This window comes from Bactrocera oleae, unplaced genomic scaffold (assembly GCF_042242935.1).
Source record: "Bactrocera oleae isolate idBacOlea1 unplaced genomic scaffold, idBacOlea1 ctg00000009.1, whole genome shotgun sequence".
NCBI classification, from domain to species: domain Eukaryota; kingdom Metazoa; phylum Arthropoda; class Insecta; order Diptera; family Tephritidae; genus Bactrocera; species Bactrocera oleae.
The window spans coordinates 105,001-115,000 of NW_027212752.1; the positions used below are offsets into that span (position 1 = coordinate 105,001).

A 10,000-nucleotide genomic window follows, 5' to 3' on the forward strand; every position below is an offset into this window, starting at 1 on the left:
TTGGGATTGTTATCAAACGACTATCATTTAATATACCAAAAGTAATAAAGTAATTGAAATTAAAGCATATTATACAATATGGTATATTAATGAGTGTTTGAGAGAATCATAACATGAAAATAAAAATTTGAACGCATAAAACTTTGTTTTCACTATTTATTGAAAATAAGGTAAGTGTTGGGATTGTTATCAAACGACTATCATTTAATATACCAAAAGTAATAAAGTAATTGAAATTAAAGCATATTATACAATATGGTATATTAATGAGTGTTTGAGAGAATCATAACATGAAAATAAAAATTTGAACGCATAAAACTTTGTTTTCACTATTTATTGAAAATAAGGTAAGTGTTGGGATTGTTATCAAACGACTATCATTTAATATACCAAAAGTAATAAAGTAATTGAAATTAAAGCATATTATACAATATGGTATATTAATTAGTGTTTGAGAGAATCATAACATGAAAATAAAAATTTGAACGCATAAAACTTTGTTTTCAATATTTATTGAAAATAAGGTAAGTGTTGGGATTGTTATCAAACGACTATCATTTAATATACCAAAAGTAATAAAGTAATTGAAATTAAAGCATATTATACAATATGGTATATTAATGAGTGTTTGAGAGAATCATAACATGAAAATAAAAATTTGAACGTATAAAACTTTGTTTTCAATATTTATTGAAAATAAGGTAAGTGTTGGGATTGTTATCAAACGACTATCATTTAATATACCAAAAGTAATAAAGTAATTGAAATAAAAGCATATTATACAATATGGTATATTAATGAGTGTTTGAGAGAATCATAACATGAAAATAAAAATTTGAACGCATAAAACTTTGTTTTCAATATTTATTGAAAATAAGGTAAATGTTGGGATTGTTATCAAACGACTATCATTTAATATACCAAAGTAATAAAGTAATTGAATTAAAATCATATTATACAATATGGTATAATAGTATATCAAGTGTTTTAATAACATGAAAATAAAAATGTTAACCAAAATACTTTGCGTGCAATATTAAATGAAGAAGTAGTGAATTTTCATATAAGTATTAAATGTATAAAGTCTATGAAGTAATAAATTTTCATATAAGTATTAAATGTATAAAGTCTATGAAGTAATAAATTTTCATATAAGTATTAATTGTATAAAGTCTATGAAGTAATAAATTTTCATATAAGTATTAAATGTATAAAGTCTATGAAGTAATAAATTTTCATATAAATATTAAATGTATAAAGTCTATGAAGTAATAAATTTTCATATAAGTATTAATTGTATAAAGTCTATGAAGTAATAAATTTTCATATAAGTATTAATTGTATAAAGTCTATGAAATAATAAATTTTCATATAAGTATTAATTGTATAAAGTCTATGAAGTAATAAATTTTCATATAAGTAGTAAATATATAAAGTCTATGAAGTAATAAATTTTCATATAAGTATTAAATGTATAAAGTCTATGAAATAATAAATTTTCATATAAGTACTAAATGTATAAAGTCTATGAAGTAATAAATTTTCATATAAGTATTAATTGTATAAAGTCTATGAAGTAATAAATTTTCATATAAGTATTAAATATATAAAGTCTATGAAGTAATAAATTTTCATATAAGTATTAAATGTATAAAGTCTATGAAGTAATAAATTTTCATATAAGTATTAATTGTATAAAGTCTATGAAGTAATAAATTTTCATATAAGTAGTAAATATATAAAGTCTATGAAGTAATAAATTTTCATATAAGTATTAATTGTATAAAGTCTATGAAGTAATAAATTTTCATATAAGTATTAATTGTATAAAGTCTATGAAGTAATAAATTTTCATATAAGTATTAATTGTATAAAGTCTATGAAGTAATAAATTTTCATATAAGTACTAAATGTATAAAGTCTATGAAGTAATAAATTTTCATATAAGTAGTAAATATATAAAGTCTATGAAGTAATAAATTTTCATATAAGTATTAAATGTATAAAGTCTATGAAGTAATGAATTTTCATATAAGTATTAATTGTATAAAGTCTATGAAGTAATAAATTTTCATATAAGTATTAATTGTATAAAGTCTATGAAGTAATAAATTTTCATATAAGTATTAAATGTATAAAGTCTATGAAGTAATAAATTTTCATATAAGTATTAATTGTATAAAGTCTATGAAATAATAAATTTTCATATAAGTATTAATTGTATAAAGTCTATGAAGTAATAAATTTTCATATAAGTAGTAAATATATAAAGTCTATGAAGTAATAAATTTTCATATAAGTATTAAATGTATAAAGTCTATGAAGTAATAAATTTTCATATAAGTATTAATTGTATAAAGTCTATGAAGTAATAAATTTTCATATAAGTATTAATTGTATAAAGTCTATGAAGTAATAAATTTTCATATAAGTATTAATTGTATAAAGTCTATGAAGTAATAAATTTTCATATAAGTACTAAATGTATAAAGTCTATGAAGTAATAAATTTTCATATAAGTAGTAAATATATAAAGTCTATGAAGTAATAAATTTTCATATGAGTATTAAATGTATAAAGTCTATGAAGTAAAATATAAAGTCTATGAAGTAATAAATTTTTATATAAGTATAAAAAATATAAAGTCTATGAAGTAATGAATTTTCATATAAGTATTAAATGTATAAAGTCTATGAAGTAATAAATTTTCATATAAGTATTAATTGTATAAAGTCTATGAAGTAATAAATTTTCATATAAGTATTAATTGTATAAAGTCTATGAAGTAATAAATTTTCATATAAGTACTAAATGTATAAAGTCTATGAAGTAATAAATTTTCATATAAGTAGTAAATATATAAAGTCTATGAAGTAATAAATTTTCATATGAGTATTAAATGTATAAAGTCTATGAAGTAATAAATTTTTATATAAGTATAAAAAATATAAAGTCTATGAAGTAATAAATTTTCATATAAGTATTAAATGTATAAAGTCTATGAAGTAATAAATTTTCATATAAGTATTAATTGTATAAAGTCTATGAAGTAATAAATTTTCATATAAGTATTAATTGTATAAAGTCTATGAAGTAATAAATTTTCATATAAGTATTAATTGTATAAAGTCTATGAAGTAATAAATTTTCATATAAGTAGTAAATATATAAAGTCTATGAAGTAATAAATTTTCATATAAGTATTAATTGCATAAAGTCTATGAAGTAATAAATTTTCATATAAGTACTAAATGTATAAAGTCTATGAAGTAATAAATTTTCATATAAGTAGTAAATATATAAAGTCTATGAAGTAATAAATTTTCATATAAGTATTAATTGTATAAAGTCTATGAAGTAATAAATTTTCATATAAGTATTAATTGTATAAAGTCTATGAAGTAATAAATTTTCATATAAGTATTAATTGTATAAAGTCTATGAAGTAATAAATTTTCATATAAGTATTAATTGTATAAAGTCTATGAAGTAATAAATTTTCATATAAGTACTAAATGTATAAAGTCTATGAAGTAATAAATTTTCATATAAGTAGTAAATATATAAAGTCTATGAAGTAATAAATTTTCATATAAGTATTAAATGTATAAAGTCTATGAAGTAATGAATTTTCATATAAGTATTAATTGTATAAAGTCTATGAAGTAATAAATTTTCATATAAGTATTAATTGTATAAAGTCTATGAAGTAATAAATTTTCATATAACTATTAATTGTATAAAGTCTATGAAGTAATAAATTTTCATATAAGTATTAATTGTATAAAGTCTATGAAGTAATAAATTTTCATATAAGTATTAAATATATAAAGTCTATGAAGTAATAAATTTTCATATAAGTATTAAATGTATAAAGTCTATGAAGTAATAAATTTTCATATAAGTATTAATTGTATAAAGTCTATGAAATAATAAATTTTCATATAAGTATTAATTGTATAAAGTCTATGAAGTAATAAATTTTCATATAAGTAGTAAATATATAAAGTCTATGAAGTAATAAATTTTCATATAAGTATTAAATGTATAAAGTCTATGAAGTAATAAATTTTCATATAAGTATTAATTGTATAAAGTCTATGAAGTAATAAATTTTCATATAAGTATTAATTGTATAAAGTCTATGAAGTAATAAATTTTCATATAAGTACTAAATGTATAAAGTCTATGAAGTAATAAATTTTCATATAAGTAGTAAATATATAAAGTCTATGAAGTAATAAATTTTCATATAAGTATTAATTGTATAAAGTCTATGAAGTAATAAATTTTCATATAAGTATTAATTGTATAAAGTCTATGAAGTAATAAATTTTCATATAAGTACTAAATGTATAAAGTCTATGAAGTAATAAATTTTCATATAAGTAGTAAATATATAAAGTCTATGAAGTAATAAATTTTCATATAAGTATTAAATGTATAAAGTCTATGAAGTAATAAATTTTTATATAAGTATAAAAAATATAAAGTCTATGAAGTAATGAATTTTCATATAAGTATTAAATGTATAAAGTCTATGAAGTAATAAATTTTCATATAAGTATTAATTGTATAAAGTCTATGAAGTAATAAATTTTCATATAAGTATTAATTGTATAAAGTCTATGAAGTAATAAATTTTCATATAAGTATTAATTGTATAAAGTCTATGAAGTAATAAATTTTCATATAAGTATTAATTGTATAAAGTCTATGAAGTAATAAATTTTCATATAAGTACTAAATGTATAAAGTCTATGAAGTAATAAATTTTCATATAAGTAGTAAATATATAAAGTCTATGAAGTAATAAATTTTCATATGAGTATTAAATGTATAAAGTCTATGAAGTAAAATATAAAGTCTATGAAGTAATAAATTTTTATATAAGTATAAAAAATATAAAGTCTATGAAGTAATGAATTTTCATATAAGTATTAAATGTATAAAGTCTATGAAGTAATAAATTTTCATATAAGTATTAAATGTATAAAGTCTATGAAGTAATAAATTTTCATATAAGTATTAAATATGAAGTCATACAAGTTAAAAATTTAAAAAAAAAATCGATTGTAAAAATACTTTTGATGTTATTAGTTGTATTATGACCATGACGATATTTGAAAATGATATAAATTACCCACGTATATATGAGTTTTTAAATTTTAAATAGGTTAAAAGAATTTTTCCATATATTTTCGGGTTGGTAACGTCAACATGGGAGAGAACATTTATAACAAATTTGCACAAATCTGCTCAAATTGACATATACTGAAATAGTACTTATATGAAAATTTATTACTTCATAGACTTTATACATTTAGTACTTATATGAAAATTTTTTACTGCTAGGAAATGTATTATACTTTTATATATTTGAATTCCTTATGTTAGTTTATTAGTAAGAAATTGTTTTTAAATACTTATAAGTATGAATATTACTATACTTATATGATTTATGTATTTAGTACTTGTATGAAAATTTTCATACTTGTATGACTTTATTTACTTAGTATTTATATGGAAATATTTTTTACTTTATATGTATTTTTAAGTAAATATGAAAATGAAAGTTGATTTTGTGTGCCTTTTTATTCCTGGTTTTTATACAGTTAGTTTAAATAGAAATAGATTTTGTTTTATACAAAACTCTATATTCTGTACTAACATATTGTATATAATGAGCGTTTTTTTATTCCTGGTTTTTATACAGTTAGTTTAAATAGAAATAGATTTTGTTTTATACAAAACTCTATATTCTGTACTAACATATTGTATATAATAGCGTTTTTTATTCCTGGTTTTTATACAGTTAGTTTAAATAGAAATAGATTTTGTTTTATACAAAACTCTATATTCTGTACTAACATATTGTATATAATGAGCGTTTTTTATTCCTGGTTTTTATACAGTTAGTTTAAATAGAAATAGATTTTGTTTTATACAAAATTCTATATTCTGTACTAACATATTGTATATAATGAGCGTTTTTTATTCCTGGTTTTTATACAGTTAGTTTAAATAGAAATAGATTTTGTTTTATACAAAACTCTATATTCTGTACTAACATATTGTATATAATGAGCGTTTTTTATTCCTGGTTTTTATACAGTTAGTTTAAATAGAAATAGATTTTGTTTTATACAAAACTCTATATTCTGTACTAACATATTGTATATAATAGCGTTTTTTATTCCTGGTTTTTATACAGTTAGTTTAAATAGAAATAGATTTTGTTTTATACAAAACTCTATATTCTGTACTAACATATTGTATATAATTAGCGTTTTTTATTCCTGGTTTCCTACAGTTAGTTTAAATAGAAATAGATTTTGTTTTATACAAAAACATAAAAAATCTATTATTCTATACTAACATATTGTAGAAATAAATATTAAACAATATTTTAGTTTTATTTGTGAGCTATTCTAATATTTACTCATAAAATATATGTGTAAAAGGATGGTTTTTAAATAAAATAAAATATTAATGTGTTGCACCCGAAAATACTTTTTATCATATATTTATTATTGAAATAAATATAATAGAATTTGAAATTATTAATTTCAAATCAAGAAAAAAATGTATATACTCTTAAAAAAAGGTATATATATTACTATATGCATTGAAATAAAGTAAAATGTATAGAATGATATTATTTGAAAATTTTGCCAATATAAGAAGAAATATCGTTCTTACATAATAATTAAATAATAATATGTATAGAGAACGAAAATTCTTTTCACGATACCAAAACAAAAATTAAAAAAATCCATTACAAAATCACACAATAGAAATGAAATATAATGAAAAAAAATATAATAAAGAAAGAAACATAGAAAAATTGTTGTGTATATTGTAAATGTTTTTATGTTTTGTGTATTTGTGTATAATTTTCAAATAAGAAAATATCATTTTAAACTTTTATATAATATAAAAAATATTATATAAAAAAGAAATATATATTATTCTGGTTGATCCTGCCAGTAGTTATATGCTTGTCTCAAAGATTAAGCCATGCATGTCTAAGTACAAACAAATTAAAAGTGAAACCGCAAAAGGCTCATTATATCAGTTATGGTTCCATAGATCGTTAACAGTTACTTGGATAACTGTGGTAATTCTAGAGCTAATACATGCAAAATAAACACGGACCTTTTGGAACGTGTGCTTTTATTAGGCTAAAACCAAGCGATTATTCGATCGTTATATTGGTTGAACTCTAGATAACTTGCAGATCGTATGGTCTCGTACCGACGACAGATCTTTCAAATGTCTGCCCTATCAACTTTTGATGGTAGTATCTAGGACTACCATGGTTGCAACGGGTAACGGGGAATCAGGGTTCGATTCCGGAGAGGGAGCCTGAGAAACGGCTACCACATCTAAGGAAGGCAGCAGGCGCGTAAATTACCCACTCCCAGTTCGGGGAGGTAGTGACGAAAAATAACAATACAGGACTCATATCCGAGGCCCTGTAATTGGAATGAGTACACTTTAAATCCTTTAACAAGGACCTATTGGAGGGCAAGTCTGGTGCCAGCAGCCGCGGTAATTCCAGCTCCAATAGCGTATATTAAAGTTGTTGCGGTTAAAACGTTCGTAGTTGAATTTGTGCTTCATACGGGTAGTACAACTATAATTGTGGTATGTACATTACCTTATGTATGTAAGCGTATTACCGGTGGAGTTCTTATATATAATTAATACAATGTATTTTTTATATATTCCTCCTATTTAAACCTGCTTCAGTGCTCTTCATCGAGTGTTGTTGTGGGCCGGTACAATTACTTTGAACAAATTAGAGTGCTTAAAGCAGGCTCCAAATGCCTGAATATTTTGTGCATGGAATAATGAAATAAGACCTCTGTTCTACTTTCATTGGTTTTTAGATCAAGAGGTAATGATTAATAGAAGCAGTTTGGGGGCATTAGTATTACGACGCGAGAGGTGAAATTCTTGGACCGTCGTAAGACTAACTTAAGCGAAAGCATTTGCCAAAGATGTTTTCATTAATCAAGAACGAAAGTTAGAGGTTCGAAGGCGATCAGATACCGCCCTAGTTCTAACCATAAACGATGCCAGCTAGCAATTGGGTGTAGCTACTACTATGGCTCTCTCAGTCGCTTCCCGGGAAACCAAAGCTTTTGGGCTCCGGGGGAAGTATGGTTGCAAAGCTGAAACTTAAAGGAATTGACGGAAGGGCACCACCAGGAGTGGAGCCTGCGGCTTAATTTGACTCAACACGGGAAAACTTACCAGGTCCGAACATAAGCGTGTAAGACAGATTGATAGCTCTTTCTCGAATCTATGGGTGGTGGTGCATGGCCGTTCTTAGTTCGTGGAGTGATTTGTCTGGTTAATTCCGATAACGAACGAGACTCAAATATATTAAATAGATGCTTTCAGGATTATGGTGTTGAAGCTTATATAGCCTTCATTCATGCGTTCATCTTGAATGTACAAGTGTTTGAATGTGTTTATATAAGTGGAGTCGTACCTGTTGGTTTGTCCCATTATAAGGACACTAGCTTCTTAAATGGACAAATTGCGTCTAGCAGTAACGAGATTGAGCAATAACAGGTCTGTGATGCCCTTAGATGTCCTGGGCTGCACGCGCGCTACAATGAAAGTATCAACGTGTATTTCCTAGACCGAGAGGTCCGGGTAAACCGCTGAACCACTTTCATGCTTGGGATTGTGAACTGAAACTGTTCACATGAACTTGGAATTCCCAGTAAGTGTGAGTCATTAACTCGCATTGATTACGTCCCTGCCCTTTGTACACACCGCCCGTCGCTACTACCGATTGAATTATTTAGTGAGGTCTCCGGACGTGATCACTGTGACGCCTTGTGTTTCACGGTTGTTTCGCAAAAGTTGACCGAACTTGATTATTTAGAGGAAGTAAAAGTCGTAACAAGGTTTCCGTAGGTGAACCTGCGGAAGGATCATTATTGTGTTCCTATCCGAAAAGAAAAAAAAAATAATTATATAAAAACAAAATAAAAAAAAAGAATAAAAAAGAAAAAAAAGTTTTCTTTTTGTTCTTTTCATTCAAAATGTTTTGAATTATACAATGTTTTGAATGTTTTTCTGTTTTTTTTTTTTTTTTTAACTCCTTGTAATGCATTATGACAATATATATTATATTGTGAACTTCGCATACATTGTATTTGAACGCAATAAAAAAACCTTTAAACATATAGCTGTACTTATTATTTATATAGAAAATAATATTTAATTGTGATATTTATATAAAATATTATAAATGATAAGTTAACTTGTTCACATTAACGTGTGTAATACCTTTTTTTTATGGTATTTTCTATTTGTGATTAAAAACATGTTGAAAAATTTAAAAAAAGAAAACGCACAAATAGAGAAGAAAATAATATATAAAAGGTATTACTGTTTTTGTTGACCTAAGACATGCGCAGCTGCAAATGTTTGGGTTTAAAATTACAATTTATTGAAAGATGTTTTAAACTTATGTATTAAAAATTTATTATTGATTAATTATTAATACTTTCAATAAATTAAAATTCTTTGACTTTGAATTAAAAAAATACAAAAAAATTATCACTCTAAGCGGTGGATCACTCGGCTCATGGGTCGATGAAGAACGCAGCAAACTGTGCGTCATCGTGTGAACTGCAGGACACATGAACATCGACATTTTGAACGCATATTGCGGTCCATGCTGTTATGTACTTTAATTAATTTTAAAGTGCTGCTTGGACTACATATGGTTGAGGGTTGTAAGACTATGCTAAATTAGTTGCTTATTCTTTTAGTCAATTAATAGAATTTAAGCATATGGCATATTATTGGATTGTATTTTTCAATCCATAATATTAATAGCATAAAAAGAAATATAGAAAATATATTCTTGAATACCTCATATTTGAACGAAAATTTATGATAAATGAGAATCTTAGTATTCCCATAAAAGAAAAAATTTTCAACATTATTTAAATTATATTAAATAATACAT

At 23.4% G+C, this 10,000-nt stretch overlaps 2 non-coding genes across 2 annotated transcripts; both read left to right on the forward strand.

The window, feature by feature from the left end:
- Positions 1-6,970: 6,970 nt before the first annotated feature.
- LOC138858345 (small subunit ribosomal RNA) lies at positions 6,971-8,960 on the forward strand. The gene has a single exon (XR_011397479.1). It is a non-coding gene; the product is annotated as a small subunit ribosomal RNA (ribosomal RNA).
- Positions 8,961-9,586: 626 nt separating this feature from the next.
- LOC138858364 (5.8S ribosomal RNA) lies at positions 9,587-9,765 on the forward strand. Its single transcript, XR_011397498.1, has one exon. It is a non-coding gene; the product is annotated as a 5.8S ribosomal RNA (ribosomal RNA).
- Positions 9,766-10,000: the final 235 nt, after the last annotated feature.